A 21,964-nucleotide genomic window follows, 5' to 3' on the forward strand; every position below is an offset into this window, starting at 1 on the left:
TCTGACACTAGTTAAACCACCCTCCCTGAAGAGTACTTTTTATATCATGCTTCTTTGTGCCAATGACACAGCTATTTTGGACATAACCCTGGCAGGTCTCTAACAGAGACTGTTCTACACAAATTACTATTTTGGGAACTATATTTTGAAATTAGATATGATAAAAAACAAAAATGATGTTGTTCAGGGAAAGGGTAAAACCCTGTAGCTGGTTTTTAAAAGAATGAGGAGGTTGTGTCATTTGTATTTGAGCCTACTCTTCTCAAAAAGTGGTGCTTGGGTCAATCATTTTAAGAAGACCGCAGTATGGCAGTGAGTTCTGGGGTTCGAATTGTCATATCCTGGAGGAACTGCACAATATATACCAGTGCCATATAGCAGGTCTCCCTCCAGGTCAACTGGTGGTGTTCACATTGAGGGTGTCAGCCTAGTTAAGATTGTTAACTTAAAAGCACATCACGGATGTTAGGCTAAGTATAAAGTGAAATTCTGTGTAAGCACAATTGCAGCCTTCCCTAGTAAAGAAAAATACCAGTGGTACTGGAGTGGAGGGGGCAGGTGTTGTAAGGCACTGACCATCTGGATAGGGTTAGACTGCTAACTTAATGGAGGAATACAATTATTATTGATTACATAATACTGGTCATTACATGTTATGCATGCTACTTATTGGTCCATTGTGCTCCTGCTAGCTGTACAAAGGAACAAAATATGAGCATTTTCTCCAGGACACAAACATGGGAACATGGTTAAATTAATTTGTGCATTAATACATTTGTCAGCTGGACAAAGTATCTTAAGAGGACAGTTTCTTTTAACAATGACTCTGCTATAATAAGTAAGAACATTTACTGAAAATGTATTTGCATGATGGTAATAAACTCAAATCTTGCATCTACAAAAATAAGCTGACTGCAACCACAGCAGGCTCACTGGCCAACATTCTTGCACAGTCCAGAACTCTGTCCTGGCTATACTGCTATTGAGGTCTCATCCCTTGAGCACCTCCTTCTAGGCCTCCACATCATGGCCCAGAGCAACTGGCAGGAAACAATTTAGGGTGCCAAGAGCAATATGTTGCTCCCAAGCTACATGTTGGGGATCACTGCTCCAAGCTTTAGTCTGCCTGAAAAGAGTCAATCACTGAATGCTGACTAATTTGCCAGACTAATCCTATCTGCTGTTCTATGCTACTTCAATTATTTACCAGGCATTTACTCACTGGGCACCCAGGGGATGGAACACCCTACCTCTCCACATACGCACTGCATCCTCCATCATCACTTTCAGAAAGACCCTGAAAACATACCTATCTCCCCACACATAGCCCGGCCCTCACCCACTATCACTTTTCTAACCTAATCTTCCTATCCTTTCCTGAAAACATGTTGTAACTCCTTTTTCAACTCCCACCTTTTCACATTTTGAACAATGTAAAGCTCTCTGAGACCCTCTGGGTAGGGCCAGCACTAAAATATTATTCAAATAAAATAATTAAGGAATTTATTGCCATGAGGAAGTTACCATCATTCTCTGTCTACCTCATCTCACCTCAAGGCATGGGAAGACTGTCAGCTTCACAGAGGAATCTGCAGATTAGTAATACAGCTTGAAGGATACCAGTTTGGGCCATATATGAAGGCTATTGCATTTCTGGGATTGCAAGTCACTTTCTAATGGCTCCCTTATGTCCTTGTTTTGTTCTTTCCAAGGCTCTGACTAGCTCCTTTACCGTCCAATGTTATTCCAGTCCCACTTTCTGTTACTCAGTCTTCACTTTTCCTCAGACAGGGGCAACTATAGAGGGAAATAGAGGCAACCAGCAAAACCCATATTTCCAGTTATTGAGCAAGGTAGCCATTCTGATGCAGTAATAGTCAGGTAAAGACAGAGCGGAAGTAGTGCTTTCCTAGCGGCCTGACAGTGCTTTCTGCCTGCCTTGCACTCTTCCCTGTGTGCACTAAACAATGTTAGTGGTTTCTCTAGAGAGCAAACCCTAGACAGGTGGGCTAAGGGTGGGTGGGTGAACGCTCAGACCTCTGCCCGTGACTTGCAACCTTACTGTTCAGGATTCCCAACGTGTGCCTCCCACCCAAAGACACATCCATAGAGAAGGGCTGATCCCTGGACTCTCTCTTCTGAACCGTCTCCTCAGGAACCACAGAGGTGAGGGGGATGTGACTGTCTCCTGCATGTTTCTGTCTACATGTAAGCTGTGACAGCAGGCGACACCCAGGTTGGGCTATCACTGAAATCAGAAGAACATCACTGTCAACAGTATTCCTCTAACCAGCACAGTTATCTCTTGGATAAAGACCACTTTGGAAGACTATAATTCTGAAGGGCTGCCTATCATTGGACCGCCATCTTGCCCAGCACACTGATATCATTTGTATTCCATGAAAATGAGACTCTGTCCTAATATAATAACTTTAACGATAAGCATGTCAATGGATCTTGTGGGTTCACATTTGACACTGCTTTTTACTTTCATTTCTATTGGTAGGAGGATAGCTCAGGGACAACGTGCTTGCCTTCGAAGCAAGACGATGCAAAACAACACAGGTTTGATCCCCAGGTCCACGCTTAGAAACCGCTAGGTATTAAGCATGTTATAATCAACCGATTATAATTATGCAGCTTCAGTTACGGTATCTTTTTTCCATTCAGTAAATATGGGTATTAGCAACTGCAAGCTGGGTTTGAGGGAAACGAAGCAGCTCGGATTTTGATGACTCTAATTTGTCAAAAAAACATTGATCAAAGTGAAAGGGGAGCAGCTGGGAGCGGTGCTCCTTTACTTTTATTTTTTCACTCTCACCATTTCTATACTTCTATTTCAAAAAGAAACTGTTCCGTTATGGTTCTTTTTAATTTAAAAGTATAGGATTAGATTAGGACGAGAAGTCATTTATCAGCAGCAGTACTCTACTGAGCTGCAGGCTGCAGCAGAGAGAATCACGCAGCCTTGGCCCACGCCTGCGCATTGAGCAGGGAGCCAGCTGATGTTCTGTAACTTCACTGCACGTGCCAACACAGTGCACCAGTCTACACTTTTTTACACATCTCAAACCCCCTCAGGTAGGCAAATCAATGGAGGGTGTACTCTCCAGTCCACTGTGCCTGTCCCGACCCTGACCATATTTTTATTACAAGGGAGACCGCCAGACCGACTAGCCAGCACCCCCCCACTGCCGCGCATCACATTGATGGAAATTAAGTAAGTCATAAATTACTCACTTCTTGATTATCCCGGGCTGCACATGTGAGGGATGGACACTTCAACCCAGGGAGCGGTTTATTATTAGCCTTTCATTGCTCTGCACAGAGGCACAGAGGAAGAACCATAATCTTCTCATCTTGATGCAAACAACTTTAGGGCATGTCTTTCACACTAAAATACATTTTCTCTGTTGTTCTTTTGACCTTGTATTCAGCGGGGAAATGCTGTCAAGTTTGACAGCATGTAGACAGGGGGCCAGATCTGACCCTCATGCCCCCCACATAGCTCTCAATATGAAGGCAGAGAAACAACAGATGTGCATCACTTTTAGGCCCATCACCGCAAACTTCGATGTATCGCAGGTGTGAGAAGCATTATTCTCTCTCCGTTCAGACCATTCCCAATTGATGATTTCGACAATATGGAAATGACATCGATCAAGTCAGTCGACTAACTTCAAAACCAGACATTAATGACGTCATCACTGACTTCACGACATAGCCACATTATAGATGAAGTACATATTCATCCATTCATGAAGTTACACAAACATGCACTCGTTTAATGCATATAGGCATGAAGCACATGCTTACGACTCACGCAGGTAGAGGACGGTTACACATACATATCTTTACATTCATATCTTTCGCCAAAGCTGGAAGCACAAGATGCAAAGTATTCATATTTTTAGCTTGCACATGCATGACTTCGACAAACAAGGATAAGCCATAAGGAATTATATGGAGGCTATAGGTCTCTGAAACGAGTGGCAAAGGAGAGACAGGCTTTGAGTAAATGGAAAAGCTGACATGATCGCCACAGCCAGAGGCGAGCAGAAATGAGGCACTCAGCTAAGGATAAGTGAAGCCAGGAAATTTACAGTTACCAAGACAATGAGCCACATGCATAAATTCAGGCTAAAATCCTCATTATTACAAGCAGGACAGCTTCATTTCGTAGTATCCACACACCTGACCCAGCCGAACAGGACAATGCCCATTCAACCAAGGTAGACGAAGAGGGGAAAAAACTACAAGTGTTGCCCACAATCTGCTAACTGAATGCACTCTCCCAGGCCTAGGTGATCAGAGATGGCAACATTAGGGAACACTTTGCACCTCCATGTTCATTCCCCATGCTTTGAAAAGGGCCACTCAGTCTGGTAACTGTCCAGGGTCCCAGGGATGGGAGGATACATTCTGACCAATCCAGATTCACCTTTCACATGGGAATATAATGTGTTGCAAGGTCCAATGGTCTCCCTGCGACCCAGCAACATTGTAGATTGATACTAGTATAGGTGGTTCTAGGAGGAGCCACTAGATATGGCTATCCAATTGTAGAACTAACCCGTATATCTTCTATATGTAGCCTACCCAAACTGGCCAATGTAAATGTGTGATAGGTTTCTGGTATGGAACCTGAATTTGTGACATCACACTGGGTTAAACCCGGGTGACACATGCTTAGAAGACGAGCGCTCTGAAGGATACTTGTTTTCTGGTGTGATTCCAATCATCCTGTTTGCTAATAAAAGCCTTTTCCCCATGGCTGAGTCTTCCCTTCTTGTGTCGGGGAGTCTTTGATGGGCCCAAGTGTTCTCTGGTGATAATTGGGGGGACTGCTAGAGAGCACCGGCCTCACCTATACAAGCATTTCCCAGCTGAATACAAAGTCAAAAGAACAAGTAGCTGACACCACACCAGCTGTGCAGTGCTGGGTCAATAGGGGCCGGGCTACACATTTAAGACCTAAAGTCTAAAGACCCGCTCTATTTGTGCAGAAATTCGAATGCATGAACCATCCCTATTAATATGCTACTGTACATTAAATTCTTATTGCAACTAACCCATGCATCACATTTAACAATTTTTCGTTCCCAATCTGCTTGAAACTGTGGTGGAACGTTTTCCATTTCACACACCGTATTATGTCACTAGAATGTATACCGTGCAGCAGCACTTTCTTTTGCATATTCTTCAGGCGCTCGGGCGGCTCATAACAGAGATGGCCTGGTTTAGGTTAGCATGGTGAAAATGCTAGATGAATGCTGTGTTTATGCATACAGACACCAAATGCCCTGAGCGCTCCATTTTGCATGCTCCAGGTGCCTTGGCCACCATGTACTCGGCCAGTATGTTATATGAAGCCAGTGGCTCAACGACCTACATAGCCATGGCAGGACAGGACACAGACAATAAACCTTGCCTGTGACTGCACAGTTAACAACGTCCCGGGAATTACTAATGTAAACCGTTTCATTTTTAGCAACTGCACTTGCATGCATACATTTTTAGACAATTTAAATCATAATGGAGTGTTAGCACTTGACTGTCAGGAGAGAGATTGGAAGGTAGGGAGCCAGGAGACACATTCAAACAGCAGTTCATAAGTGTGTGGTTTCAGCCGGGAAAGAAATAGTGAACTTTTTGTAACATTGAAGCTGCACCTGAAGAGTCTCATTAGAAGGTGTAAAGACGTTAGATGCCCACACACACGTAACTTTGCCCATCCTACACAGTCTCTGAAGTTAGCCATTCTCCTAAAATTTAAAGGGTTAGCCCCTCCCCGAAATTGTGGTCTAGGTGCACCACTGTAGCACTCTCACACACCCCATTTTAAAAGGACAGCAGCCTACAAAACTGAGTACTTGCCCTAAATAATCAAAGAACACATAATTGAAAATGGATGCATGTCGTAATGTGTTGATGTGAGTCTCATCAACGTGCAAGCAGAAAACACCACTGCATGGTCCTGATTGCAGCCGGGTAGCCCATTACTTAAGAGTTACCCCCAACCGGACGCTATAGTGCACCCTCTTTTGTCTAGAACTTCTTGTTACTTTATTAGGGGCGTGCACAGTCGAGAGTAATTTACGTGTAAAGTTTAGATATGGGATTTCAGCTGCGGTTTTTTCATTTATGTATTTTTTTTGTAACACACTCCATGAATTGTGTTGCTCAAGAGTGAATTGCTAAGGGGAGAGAGAGTTTGCAAGGTTGATTCTTGGGGAGACAATGGAATAGAGGGGGGTGCCATCATGGATGGAAATCAGTGCATTAAAGATCCCCTGGCAGGGCTGGGGAGGACAGCACTGGAGCAGTCAGTGAAGCCTTAACCTAGCGTTGTGCCCACAGCAGCACCAAATGTCCTGTAATATGCACAAAAAAAGATTTGTGTACTCATCATTCCTTATTCAGTATATTTATTTATTTTTGTATTTATTGTTTGCTTGTTAGGCGTTTATACAGCAAGTAAATTCTGTTTCAAAGCGCCCACATGGCAACAGGGGGGGATATGGGGATGAGAAACATTAAAATACATAAAAAATATGAAATACAGTGGGGGGATCCTACTATGCCTTGTGAGTGTTCAGAGCATGCTAGCACTAGGCCATTGAGATTTACTTCCATGCATCTTCACTTTGGGTACCAGTGTTTGGAAAGATATGGAAATGTCTGCCCCCCACTCACCGTCTACCAGTTACACTGAGGCTCAGCTGCATAACATTGCAAAGGCGGCAGTAGCACCCACCTACTGCACTACTATTGCAACTTTGCTTTGGCATGGATGAGATGGTCAGCCAGGGAATTACCACTACCGCTTGAGGGGGTATTGGTGCATACATCCAGCATTGAAATATTTTCTCAGGTGGCACAGAGTTTTACGAAGGCATGAAGGGCAAAGCCAATGCGATGAACATTCTTACATGCAGTAGTAGCATTTATGCATCAAGCGGAGACATTATTTTTTTATTATGAATTGCATTTTAAACTGGTTTTAAGGACAAAGCCAATATAAATGTTCTTACATGGCCAATCTGGAAAGGTTTCCTTACTGTGGCATGGCATGGCATTATGAACTGTGTTAAGAGGGAAAAGCCATCATGAAGTGTATTCATAATATGGGCGGTGTGGGCATTTGTAATTTGTGCTTCCAGCACGGACAAGTTTTATTACTGTGGCATGCCATCTTAAACTGCGGTTAAGGGCAAAGCCAACATGATGAGCATTTTTTATGTGGCCTCCCCGGCCAACACAGCGCAGCCAGTCAGGCCATGTGCCAAGTGCCAGTATGGACATGTTTTGCTATAGTATCTTTACTGGTCATATGGTCAAAGCAAACATTAGTACGTTTGTACGTGTAAATGCTGGCATATATTGGTTTAGCCAGCATAGGCATGTATGTGCACTGTCAGCGTTACATTTATTATTTTACAATGGCAGAATATTGCATTGTAGTGGGAAAAGGCATCATGAAAGTGTGTTGGGAAATGCTCCTGTGCACTGGTGGTGTCTTGGCATCCAATCGATTTTTTCTGATTTACCCTAGAAATCTGTTTGTAGACTTTGTATTTTTTACCCAATCTTCTTAGAAAATGTGCTATAAAATGCACCATTTAACTCATTATTTAAAAAAATTCTCGGGGGGAGACCCCAGTGACCTCCCTCATTTATTTAAGGCTTCTTCCCTATGCTTCGTCGCTCCCACGTATTCATGGAAAATGTGTATTCGCAGTCCCACCCCAGCCGCCACTGGAAACAACACCAATTTTTCTACAAAATCCATAGCTCCACCCCTATTTATCCCCCACTTCGACCACTGCATACGAACCTGGTGACTTTCTAACTTCAGTAGCCGCGATTTTTGTTTCCCTAACCGCTGTTTATTCAAGCAATTGTCAGCTCTTTTCCTGTCCTTTGCCGACCCCAGGAAGCAACTTTAAAAAAGAAAATAAGTTTCCATTCTGGGAGAGTTATTATCTGCTGAATCTAGCTGCATACGTTTCCGTACACGACCGAGAGGCTATCTGGGCTTCATTTTGAACTCAAATCAACAATGTTCTCCATTATCAAGCAGCCAAGTTGCTCTCAAACGTTTTATGAATAGAAAGGTTAATATTTCTACGCACCACTATGTTCATATATGTTTTGGAGTAAAAAAGGAGAGTGATCTTGCATTGTTGTCGACCCAGTTGGCCTCAATGTGTTCAAACCTCCAGCGGCTCGAAGGAACACATGAGTTGCCAATTGGTTGCTCCTGGCGACGAAGCCCCATCTTATCCCATAGGCTGATGTATTTATTGTGAAATGGTGCAAGTGGGTGGGAAGTGAAGGGTATGTTCCTATACTTTTTGGAAAAATCTGCCATTCTTACCTCACTTTTTGTCACATAGAGAACCATTTGTGACTAGTAAACAAGGGGTTCTTTTGTTGTAGATTTTGTTTCCCCCCTATTGGGGATTCGAACGTGCGCCTGCTGGGAATGGTCTAATGTCACATCTCAGTGGGCTTCCTTGCAGACACCGCCTTTCTTTTGTTTATTTCAGTAACCTGCTAGGATCATGAAGCACATTCTGGAGCCATCACACAGTCCTGCACCCTCAGTGCTCAGCGTGTGTCTTCCGCATTTAACCATGGTTAATATGAAATTGCTGCAGGCAGAGCTGTGTGTATAGGCAATGGGGGATGGCTATAGTCTTTGGCATGTTCCTTAGCAGGTGCGAATGTTGGATCATTAGAAGGGGTAGGGTGCATTAAGCTGCATGCTGTGTTGGGGTAGAGTGGAGGAAAGGTAGGGCCCAGATAAGCGGCTTGCATTGGGCGAGGGAGAGTGAGGCAGAGGGGGACATGGCTACACTACTTTTCATTGTACACTTTGTCTCCTGATATTGCATATGAGAATCCCGTATCGTATGTAAATGCTCCACACGTCATTGTTTTGGTGATCTTGTCTTGTCAGTACTGTGCTCTCTTGCTGTCTCATCGCCTCCCTTGTACGCCCATGTAATGTGTCTGCCCAGCTACCTTTTTCTAATGTAAGGCGCACAGGCTTGGGATGACCTGCCAGCATGCATGCGCATGTACAACTCTTCCAGGCAAAGCTCCCTATAAACATACAAACAAAGAAATAAAATGAAGGTCCACATTTTCCAATGGTGCTCATTCAATGGGCTCTGCCTTTAAAGCTTGTTCAAATGGTCTCAAAAGGCAAGTGCAGAGCAAGGTCCAGTGTTCCCAACATGCCTAGTGCACCGGGGCTCACGCTTCTACCTCACTCATAAGCATGTGGCCAGGACTGCCTTTCAGTGTCAGAGTGAGGACACATCTATATGTACTCTCTAAATTTCTCCCGAAGACCCTCCACATAAGATAGAGTGACTCATATCCATCCTTACACAAAGCACTTCCCTTTCCAAATACAATACCCTTCTTCTCACCCTACTCGCTCCTCTTGCATTGCTCAGCTTTGCTCATTATCCCCCAAGCAGACTAAAGTCTGGGGCACCCCCTGGCAGGGGCACGATATGCCACAGACAGGGATCAGGTGCTCTGAAACTACCACAGCGGTGATTTGACGCAGTATAAAAGCAGAGTAACATATCATAACATAGTGGCAACAATGAAGATAGTTTCATGGAGGAGGTGCCGCTGTTGAACATTTGCAGTGCAGTGCAGGCGTTTGATTCTCAGGAAGCAGAGGAAGACACCCAAGACTGGTGGCCGCCTGAGGACTGGGAGACGGGGCATGGTGTGCAAGCATTCAATGGTTACACATGGCTCTGCTTAGAGCTCACATGTACAGTACATAGTGCACTTTGGTAACAGGCGGCGCTCAGTGGCGCTCACTCGCACTTGTAACCCTACTCTTGACCGCCCCCCACCCCCAATTTCGAAATATTGCTCATTTTATTTAGCAATTACTTTAAAAAAAATTAAAATGAGTTTGCCGATTTACTGAGCACACACCTACTGCGAGGAAGCAAGAGCGTGCTTTATAACAGGAAGAGCTAGAAGCACACATAAGATTGTTATGGGGAACTCTCCTTATCTTGCATTTATTACTGTCATACCTTTTAAGGAAGCAGTGAATGCTTAGCATTTACAGTTAGTGGGGAACATGTGACAGTTTTGAAAGTTGGTTTAGGAGTGGAACATGTTGATGGGCTGTAAATGTCGGTCACCCAGATGGATGCAGGGCTGAATAGGAACGGGTAAGGGGGTATGAAGAAGGAGCTCCTTGAAGATGAGGGTCTTGATTTGTTTTCTAATTTGCACGAGGGCAAAAGTAAGTCTTATGTTGGTGGGTTTGATGTTCCCCAGTCTGCAGCTGTGGACCAAGAATGTTTTTTTTTCCTGTTGTTCAAATCTGACCAGATGCTGACTTTTGGTGATGCGCTGACTGCCAGAAATGGTAACTTTGCCAGGCGGGAGAGAGCATTCCCGGTGACAGCTTGGTGTATGATGCATCTGGCTTCGAAGGTGATGCCTGCTTGTACCGGTAGCCAGTGAAGTTTGATGCATGTTGGTGTTATGTGATCGTATTTGTGAAGACTTTAATGAGGCGGGAAGTGGCAAAGAGGATGCTTCTCATAGGTGCTAGATCAATGTTTAGTAATTGGCGAGGAGGCTATTTCCTCTGTCCAGTTGAGATAGGACTGGGTCCTGTTCAGGGAATCAGAGGGTGGCGTATGGCGGGAAGGCCTTGATTTGCCTCAGGAGGAATAGTTGGTGTCATACTGTGTAGCTAGATGCACGAAGGAGGGCAAAGGCTTTTGTAGATAATGTCAAACAATAGGTGTGACAACCCCAGCAAGATATAACTAACTGCATCCATACTTGAATAGCACATTAACAAAACCTAGAACAACTATAGTAGGAAATACTAGTTAACAGGTGAATCAAAAGAGGTGTACATGGGAGGTTTAGAATTAATCCTAACCTCTGGCATCGCTTTGGCTATCGCGCAAGACCATCATTCTTTGCCTGCCAAAACATTACAGAAAGGTGGAAAGACCATACTCAAATCAGGCCTGGTCCCACCCCAAAAGGGACAGTCCAGGCCAAAGTGTTTGGTCATAGACCTTCTGCAGGAGACCAGCAAGCAACCCCAGACTTGGACCTTGCACCTCAATATCTCAAGAACCAGAGTTGCATGTGCCGCTGAAAGTTTATACTGGAATGAATTACTCACGACATCAGTTATGTTTCACTTACAAAAAAGCCTAACGCACACACGCAAAACCAAGCCATTCCTAAGGATTGTGAGGCCATTACCTACAAGCAGATGTTTACAATCTCATCTTAAGTGACCCCAAAGGTTTTCTGCATAATGAAAGCAATCATGTCTCAACATTTACTGGCTATACCCATCTAAAGCATAATTGTCCATTTGAAGCTGCAACCTTCACCTCCAAATTACTCAGTGGAGCTTGCTGAAATACTGTGAACTAATTGCCAATAACCTGAGCCCTTGACCTATTGGGAAAGGAACCAAGAAGAAGAGTGTATTAGGTGCTTGACTTAAACATATTGCTATTACTCCGTGCTGTGCACATTTATCAATAGTCACATTTCCAATGCGACTACTGATAAATCAATATATTCCATCTCTTGCAGGTACAAACAGAGTCTATCATTTTGGACCCCCAAAAACCTAGCCTAAATATCTTGTGTTGTGGCATCCTTACAGACAAACTCTTCTGTCTGCTTCAAATTCAGAAGAATGACTTATCGAAAGCTGTCACCCGTACCCCTTCTAAAAAGAGGCACAGTCCTGGGTGAACTATCTACATGAAGAACCAATAATCTGATGCAACATGTCAAATAAACAAGAGTGTTCATGGTGGCCCTGTGAGAAACGCCTAATGTGGATGGATATGCTGTCACTTATAAGCTTAACATTGTGTTTCGATATTGCCTTCTCCGAACATTCCGCTTTTTACCTTTACCAAAACATGAAGCCCCTCAAGATTCTCAAAAAGGGCTCTTAGTGAAAGTGGCACTAAACCACATTGACTCGGATCCCAGTTGACAAACAGGACAAAGTTTGTCCAATAAATGCGAATGTATCACTGTACAGAAACCAAATAAATGATTGCGTGACTTGAACAGGTCTCTAGCTTAATTGCCCACTGACAAGGTCTTCTTAGATTGGCCCATTCTTTCTTTCCCAATAGAAAGTCATCAACGTCATCAAACAGATCATCAATTTCCAATAAGAAAAGAATGTACCAAATGTACCAGACAGCAAGATTTCTCTTTCCCTACTCTACAGGCAATCTAGTCAGTTGCAGAACATGTTTTCTCTCATTCCTCCTCTCCAGTGCCCAGTCAGTCAAAATGATTGTCTTCAAAAGCAGAAAAGGGTCCGACTCATGAAGGTCTCTTGTTAATGTTCACAGATTTGAAGAGCCCTGCTGGACACTCACAGCCTCAGTTGTTCTTTAAAGAGACTTCCTGCTTGGGTGATGGTGGGAAACATCCTCCTCTAATCTCCTGGTCCTGTAGAAAGCACTTGGTTTTGAGCACAGGTTGCAGAAACAGGCGGAGTTTCTTCTTCTACATCACTGCCAACTGGGTTTGACCGTGCCAGTATCCGCAGTGGAGGTTAAGAGGGCCATATCACCCCCCTCCCCAAGGGTAATGATTTCTACACTCCATAAGTCCTTTCTGCTCCATTTCCTGTCCTGACTCTTCTAGATACCATGCCACTTGCTCAGTCCTCCTCTTTTGATTATAGTCTCACGCCTAGCCCCTGACTTGGGCGATATGGGCCTTCTTGTTCATTCCAGTTCTCACAAGCTACTATTTCACTAGCACTGAGTGCTCCCTTCTCCTTTCCCGCCTCCTCCTGGTGATTCTCTCCCATCAACTCCTGATTTTCTTCTCTGGCTGCCTCGTGGCGTCTTCATCCTACTGCCTCCCGTTGTCTGCCTCTAAGCATCTTCTGAAATGTTCTTCACCCACTGCCGCCTGGCATTTTCCTCATTCCACCTCCTGTTGGTCTCCTCCTACAACCTCCTGTTGTCTTCCTCTAATCACCTTCTTAAGTCCCCGCCCAACCAACCACCTTATGATGTCCCCTTCCTACCATCTCCTGTTGCTTCTTCTTCCCCTCTTGTCTCCAGTCTCCTCCCCTCTTTCCTGTATCCCTCCAAACTCCCTACCCTACTTCCTTCCTGGATCACCAACTCTCTCCAAGTTCTGATCACAATCTTCTCCTTACACTCTTGGTGTGTCTCTTTTATAATCCAGCTGGACCTACCCTTGGCTGGTCTGGGTGCTAGGGCCCTATTAATGCTATAGTGTGATTCCATGCTGGGACGTTTTTTTTTCTCCCTATAGCTATAAAGTATCTCTAATTTTATAATCCAAGTGGCAGCTGGACAATGGCTTTAAGAAGCTTCCCACCATCTTGCATTCCATTCCTGCGTGGGTGTGTGCATAGGTGCGGTCATCCTTGGATGCCAGCGGAGCCGCATTTAATTTGAGTCCCAAGGGGACGCATTTTCAGTGTTTCAAGATTATAATAGTAGTTTTAGATGAAATCGTGGACTAACTCTCGTTGAGCCTGGGATGGAAGTGGGTGCAAGGCTGTCTGTAAGGATGTGGCTCTCCTGACAGTGCCTTAAAGGTGGGATTTCTTTAAATTTGGCACGCACCTGAACGAATACACATGACAATCAGGTTGGCCAGTGTACATGTCAAAATAAAAACATCATTTTAAAACTAAAAGTTATGGCACATGTTAGCAATGCATGCAGCTTAAGCTCATTGGATGAGCAAATTATCACCCACAGTAGAGGAGAACTATTCCACTTGAGAAGTGATTCGTCAACGTCATCAGAAGTGGCGGGAAACAGACAAAGGGATGTATCTGCGGATTCCATGCTCAAATTATTGGAATAAAAAATCAAAATGTGCTTCATTGAACAGCAAATGAGCTGAGGGGCTTCTGGGTGAAATGCTTGTGACTAAGCTTTAATCACTATAGTTCTACACCACAGGTAGTGCCATATGAAGAGATGCATAGTCGCATACAAGGGCCATCCTCATGTCCATGGGAGAGCACCAGCAAGTTGACAGAGCGTTATTGTCTCTCATGTGCGGAATAACTAATTGAAGGGAATACCCTGAGACTCCCTCATACTAGGTGACACAGGGGTGACAAGAGCGTGTGCCTGAAGCGATCAATGGAATGAGGTAGGAGCACTCCGGGGGAAAGCACTGAACTACAAGGGAGATCATGAATGAATATTTATTTACAAGCAAAAGCATCCCCTAATGGTTTACTAGTGCTTGTTGAGACACCAAGAGGGAATGCCCAGTATAAAAGCACACGCGATTGGCTGATCTGAATCATAAATACAAGCAAACAAGTAGCAGAGGAATTATTGAAATAACTTATTGAAAATAGAAACATTGTTTTAAAAAAAACGACTTGAAAAATAGACTAAATGTTTAGTGGAACTTAAAATATTACCTAAAGCTTTGAAAGACTACTTTTAATAAAATGTTCATCAAATCGAAGAAGGATTTACAAAAATAGTAACACCAAGTGTATCCATATACCACAGATTCCTGTTACTCAGATGGAGACAATAGAGAGTCATCCCAATATGGAGGAACACAATTTAGAAAAGCCAATCACAGACAACCAAGACTGGCAAAATGGAATTTTTCAAGCATTAGAAGTGCGAACAAAGTCAGACAACATTAGCAGGGCAGAATATATCATGTTTTAGAGCCAAGGGATCATATGCTCACTTCCAAGAAGGACTCCCAGAACAGGCCCCTTTTTTATGGGAAGTATAAGGGTGCAGAGGTAAGACCCTGACATGGAGTGGTCCTGGTAGTTGGTATAAACCTTTATTTCCAGAAAAAAATGAAAAGAATACCCCATCTTGCCCTGGCTCTAAAAGGGTTTCCCTGCTTCAACCACAGTCAGATGTCAAAACAAGAGTTTGCCATCCTACGTCAGAATCCTAGCTCTGTTCCTCAAACTCTAAGTTAACTAAATGAAAAAAAGGATATCTTCCTGGTCCGGAAAAGTGATTCCCTTCCCCCGAACAAAAATGCAGTTCTCGGTTAAACGTTCTTAAAGTTCAGACTCAAGTGTTGGGGGCACTCCCCCCCCCATTCCCCAGCTATCCTTAGGCTTCTGGTACAGTGCAAACAACTGCTGGGGGGAACGTCTCCCCTCTCAAGCCTTTCTTTGGCTTACAACACAGTTGAACAATTGGTGGGGGAATCTTTCCCTTCCCCGGGATCCCTTAGGCTTACACCAGATGGTGGTGGGTCCCTGGTTGGCAAACCTGGGTGCCTGCTAACAGGCACTGCAATGAAGAGGAAGGTTTTGGGTGCTTCTTCAAACCATGGCGCGTCCCTGACCCTGGTTGACAGACCCGGTTCCCTTCTATCAGGTACTGCACCGAAGAAGAGGGGTTTGGATAGTCTCCAAACCAAGGTGGTTCCCTGACCCAGGTTGGCAGACCTGGTTCCCTTTTCTCCCAGGTCTCTTGGGTCTCTTGGGTCAGACACAGACTTGGTTTACTCGCCTACCAAGTACTGCATTCATAAGTGTTACTCTCCCAGTTCTCTTCACAGTTTCCTAGTCTCACATACAGACTTGGACCCTCTCCTGTCAAGAACTGTCTTCATATATCTTACTCTCTTGTTGCCTTTTCCCCTCCTTTGTGGCAGCTCTGAGTCGGTTTCCCTCCAAGTACTGTTACGAGGAAGATTAGGTAATCCTGCTTTGTGATAAATCAATTTCAGGTAAGAGCCTCAGACCCTATTCTCTTTATACTGTCTTGACAAGATTTCTCTTAAGTTTCTTTTCCCCACTTCTTATGTAATGCAGACTTTAGGGTTCCTCGTACACTCTCAGGGCCTCCAACCATAGACCCAGCAACCCAAGTACCTTTAGGGTCCTGGCTGCAGCCCTCTGGTCTGTCGCATCCTTGCTGGATCTCTGGAACTCTTGGCGGCTTACCACAGCAGCTCTACGGCTCCTGGCCCTCATCAGTGTGGCCCTCAGAGCTGGACCGTGTGGTCCTGCAGTGCCTCGTGGCCGGTGCCTTTCCCAGCCAGCCTACTGCTCCTTTCGCTGGGTTCACAGGACAGGGTCCTTCCCGCTCTTCTGTGACCTGTTTTTACACAGTGAGCGTCCGCTATACTCCGGTTCCTACAGGGAAGATTTGATATTCTGGCAAGTCCCTTTTCTGTTTTTATGTTGGTGTTCAACACAGTCCATAATTGTAGACTAGACCGCTCCAGTAGAATCCTCAGAGTGATCCTTGCGGATCTATGCTTCATCCTCATCAGAGTGTCTTTTCTCTGATCCCCATGGAAGTTACCGCCACTCTTCCTTGCAGAGGCGTTGCTAGGGGGCGCTGAGGGGGCTATAGCCCCGGGTATTTTGGTTGTAGCCCTGGATAGAAGCTCAGGGACAACAACCAAAAGGCTATAGCTAGCCCCGAATCCCACCAGCCCCGACATTAGGTAGCCCCTGATCTTTTCCAGACCTAGTAACACCCTGCCTCCTTGTCTAATTCCTTTCTACCTTCTGAGCTCTACATAAGTATATTAGATAGGAGGGTGGGTTGTAGAGTGTGGGGGTGAAGGAGAGGTGTAGGTGTTATGCAGATACCACGTCCTCCCATGATCGTCACTGGTCTCATGGGGGCTTCCCCTCCTCTGAGATCCACCCGCTGAGTACCACCTCTAGGGGGACTATCGGGTAGCAGCCTCACCAGCCTGGCCTCATGGGAAGAGGATCCCCTATGCACACAGTGACGACATCCCAGGGTTCGTCACAGAAGGCAAAGGGAGATTAGGGATGGTGGAACTGGCAGACAAGCTAACCGAGAATAACACGCATCAGGGCCAGAAACACAACAGATGTATTGATTAACGCCCTCTCGAGTTCCCTGTGCACAAAGGGGACCGATTTTGACATTTGGATAGAGGTAAGACAACTTTCAATGAAGATCTAGTTAAACAATTATTTTGCAATACAACCATTGAACCAGCATCTCGTTTTACCCTCAACTGAGACTGATCACCCTTTAATCAGTGACTTTCTAGAAAGTAGTGCTGCATGATCTCGATAAAACTGAACATCACTGACCTTGAAAAATCTTCGAAAATTGAGCAAGCAGCAATTGAAGATCTGGAGAGTCACGTACTGACAAATTGAGAACCACAGTTACCATGAACACGGCTGAACTTGATACTGTGGTCAGGCGTCTAGAAGGTGTCATTTATAGTCCTTTTATTAGGCACCCTAATGAGGTTCTCCAGCTCTTTAAACCACTAATAGAAGAGGGCCTCTCAGAGGGTTTCATCTCTCAGAAGAGATCACTTTGTTACAACCAATCTGGGCGAGAACCACAATGTTTAGGTCCTTCACAAAAAATAAAAAGGTCTGACGCCCAATCCCTGCAGACCTGTAGCTTTTGTTGGGATGCATGCCCATCTTCCCTCTGCCCCTAGGTAGTTTAGACTGAGAGAAATACACTGAGAATGTGTGTACCTTATGGCTTGCTGTGGCAGGGCAGATGTGTATAAAAGGGATAATAGAACTTGGGGGAAGTAAAGCGCTTGTAGACAGGGTTGGATTGGCCCCTCAGCCTTTGGGCCCGTGGCCGGGCCGAAATCGTCCCTGGGGAGTGGCGGCCAGTTTCTCGCCATGCCAGGGCTGGTTTGGACAACAACCAAAAAATGTGGAAAAAATAAATTTTTGAAAAAAAGATATATATATGTATTTTTTATTTACTTGGGTTTAATCTATTCAATTTTTACAAGGCCGCAAAAAGAAAGCTGGCGAAGAAGAAGGAACAGAAGCGGTCAAAGGAGACAAGATTGAAGCTAGGGAAAGAAAGAAGAAGAAGAAGAAGAAGAAGAAGAAGAAGAAGAAGAAGAAGAAGAAGAAGAAGAAGAAGAAGAAGAAGAAGAAGAAGAAGAAGAAGAAGAAGAGAGGGGCGAAACAGCAGGTTACAGTAGACAATGTTGTGTCACGGTCATTTACTGGTTGATCTTTTTAAGTGCTATATCTAGCAACTTAACAGTAGCCGAAGTCCATCTTGAGGTCTCCCCCACAATCAAACGGTTCCACACGGAAAATAATATATATATATTTATTTTTGAACAAAAAAAATACCTGCAAAGGCATAAATCATCAAAGCAAGGTAACAGATGTTACCTTGCTTTGATGATTGATTTGCATGCATGATGTGTGCATCATAAATTATGATGCATGCATCATTCACATGCTACTGCAGCATGCAAAGTTGAGGTGCCGGGGCTGCAGCCAGGCCGGCCGCTGTCACTGTGCCGGCACGGTGCCCCCTGTAGTTGCTGTGCTGTTGTATTAGTGATAAGTATGTATTAGTGATATTAGTGATAAGCAACCAATTTCAGAGTAGAATAAGCATCCATTTCGGACTGTGTATTTTGCCTTACGCAAGTTGCAGTAATGCCATGTTTTTTTTCTGCCAGTGTCTCTGTTACGATCATCACAAGACATTCCATCTCGGTGTCCTCGGTCCCTTGACAAAATACTTGTGCCTAAAATGTTCTGTACAGTGTACAAGTATTTGACCATAGCACATCAAATGGTCATTTACTTCATTGTGCCACAATGAATGCTTTGTTGTAATGTGTCTATCTTTCCCCTTTCACTGGCATGCTGTTCAGGATGTTTGTTTGCATGTATGAGGTAAGGAGTGCTCAGAGTATGGGATGTCCTGTGAGTGTGCTGATTTCCCTATTTTGCTAACCTCTGAAGCCTGAAAGTAGGTGCATGAAGGCTTGACATGCGGCCAACTTTGCACCAGACCTGCAGATTAACTTAACTGGTCTGCTGTTAAATCTCAGTTACCTGTTTAATGGTATCCACTACAGAATAATTGCTCATTTCACTATAGCTGATATGATAGCTAAGTGGGTTGAGTGCTTGCTGCTGTGATGTGTGTGTGATATGCAGGTTCGAAACTCAGCAAGGCCATCTCAGCCTTTCAGTCTTCTTAGGTTGATAAAGGAGTACCAACACAGGTTAGGTGATGTTGTATGCATATTTGTTCTATAAAAATGAGCTTAAGCGTAAGTGCTATACAATAACATATTATCATTTGGCCTTGGATGTCTGCTTGCATTCACAGTAATTTTACAATATGGCTCCATACACACAGATATTAATGATACATATGGTGATCCATTCTTGTATGAAATGTATATAACATTATTGAAATCATAACCATATTTTTTGCAGTGTACTTAGGAACAATGCTATTTGATGCCACTTCCTGTTTTGTCAAGTGTTGAAAGGTTGTGTTTCATTGCTTCCCGAGATGTCACTTTGGGGTGGGGTCAAATGACATCACTTCCGGTGATGACATCAGAGTTCAATGGTCGTGAGGTGAGGGGTGGGACACTTTTTTGAGGCGAGGGGTGGGACACTTTTTTTTGGGTGAACAGGCCTATTTCTTGTCCCAGTCCGAAACTGCTTGTAGATGTTAGTTTTTTTTTATGAAGTGACAAAAGCATACTGAACCACTGTCATTTTGGAAGTTAGTCCCTGCACAGCCAGGACCCAGTACTAGGGAACAATAATTGAAGGCCTCAGGAGAAATACCCGCCCCCATCCCTGCTCCCATCACAGGCGATAGCGTAGAAGGTTATTCTATTAATTAGGAACAGAGTCCTTTCTTGTCTCACACTGTAGGCCCATGTAATCTGAAAGGAATGTGCACAGTGAAGCGCGGGTAGGGTTGTGACTGATTTTGAAAGACAATCTCACGACAAGCTGGGCAGAGGTATGAAGCTGTCAAACATGGATGCTACATTTAGAGCACCCACGTCCCCAAACCCTCAGCTATTCTGTTTGAAGTACCAGAGGCTCACTATATAAAATACAAAATCCTTCAACTATCGATTGATTAGTGTGTCTGCAACAGGCAACCTCAACGCGGACCTGGGGATCGAACCTGTGTTGCTCAGCATCATCTTGTTTCTAAAATGAGCGTGTTTCCCCTGAGCTATCCTCCTGGTCGAAATGGTAAAACCAATGGATGAACCAATTGAATTACTAGGGTGTAAACGTATCACTGCCATGGTGCACTTGGAAGAAGATTGACACTTGCAATGCCAGTTAATCATCAGATGATCGAAAAGGGGACGACTGTATGTGCATAGGGGCCTCACCAATAGTAATGAAGAAATGACACTGTATATTGGTTTCATAATAAGTGCCTTAAAATGCATTGTTTGCTTTGAACTGATTAGTGCGCTCCATGGCAGTAGGGTGTGAATGCCCCTGCTGACATGGATTTTTCCTTTTGGAAGTAAAGAACCATGTTATCCTCACAAATGGTGTTCCAAGCTTTTTTCCCTACAGGGTTGCATTTATTCTGTTTCTGGTTGGCTGGAGATCTGCCACACATAATTGGCAACCCCAACGTGATCCCAGTTTTTTTGCATAGATGGAGGCTTCCTGGCCACACATCTGGAGGGGCCGTGCCCACCTGCAGTGACCAGTCCCTTGTGCACAACCTGGTGTGGTTTACAGGAACCGTTCTGGCAGAATTCCTGTCTCTTCTTTAGAGCCGCAGCAGGTGCATATCCCGGATGTTGCAGGCCGTTGATGGGACCCCGTGAGAGAAGAACTGGGGAGAACGGACAGACGGAAGTGCACCTTTTGTGGGAGAAAACAAAGTGGGAAGGGGAGAGAGACAGAGAGGATGGGGAGCATATGTGGTTGTGGCTGTTGAAGAGAGCAGAATAGCAAAGGGAGTGGTGCATGGGTGAATGAAAAGACCATGTGGCAGTTTGTTTTTTTATTTTTTACTATTATTATAATGGAATATAAGGATAGAGGATTATGGGAGCCTTTCAAAGTGAGGTAAGAAGACAGCGCTGTATTTTAAGGAGATGAAGTGAAGGAAAAAGGGTAGAGGCTCTGTATATTTAGGGGGCCTGGGATCTCCTCACCCTATATAAATGGTGGGGGTGGAATGATACATAGTAATTATTGTGGTTTATCGATTTTGATGTTAATTTGTGTTTAGTTTTTCAATTTTATTGTTGGTGTGAATGGAGAGAGCAGAGGTCCATAGTGTTGGTGGTATGGTGTAAGGTGTGTTGAATGAAGGGTGAATGGTGAGTGTGGTAGCGGTTATGGAGAGTATTGATTTAAAGAGTCTGAGGGGGGGAGAGCGGGAAGGAAGAGGAAGGAAGGGTGGGACATGGGGAACAGGCAATTGTATTGCTGAGGATGGTAAGGGAGGGATGTGACATGGAGGTAGAAATGGGATGCAAGGGCAGTTCTTTGACAGACAAATACAACTTTTGAGCATAAAACAAGTAAAATGGGGGGTCGTGAAGGTGGCGCTGAGTACCCGTTAGAATACATGTGTGCTGCTTTGCATCTGTATAAATATACAATTTTGACATACCATACGCAGTGGATGTTGGAGACATGGGAAGGGTTGTTTCAATCATGGCCTGAGCAAGCCGGGCAAAGTCACCCACAGGCGTGCCCATGGTAGAATGCAAAAATGCTCTCATCGCCCCACCAGGGATTATTGTACCTCATCCAAACAAGGTGCAGAAAAACAATGAGCGCAGCACCATTCTGCAACCCCGCTAGGGTGCTAAACCATCTGTGCTGCCTGAGGCTAGACAAACCCCACATATTTCCCCCCAACTGCTACTGCCCCACCCCTATCACCAGCACAGTATTAAAATATCCAGAACACTATGCCCTTTGACACAACCAAGTAAAATGGAGAGGGGGCAGGTATACAAAACCCCAGAAGGCGGTAGAAGATGCTTTAAAAGCAGCGCAGGAAGAATTGGCCTGATTGAAACTAGAGAAGAGAGATGGTCAGAAAACATTTTGAGGATTGGACATGTGGAGAGTGGGAGATATTTTGTTTAGGATCGATAGCACAGCTAT

Source organism: Ambystoma mexicanum, chromosome 4p, assembly GCF_040938575.1.
Source record: "Ambystoma mexicanum isolate Mex_15411 chromosome 4p, UKY_AmexF1_1, whole genome shotgun sequence".
NCBI classification, from domain to species: domain Eukaryota; kingdom Metazoa; phylum Chordata; class Amphibia; order Caudata; family Ambystomatidae; genus Ambystoma; species Ambystoma mexicanum.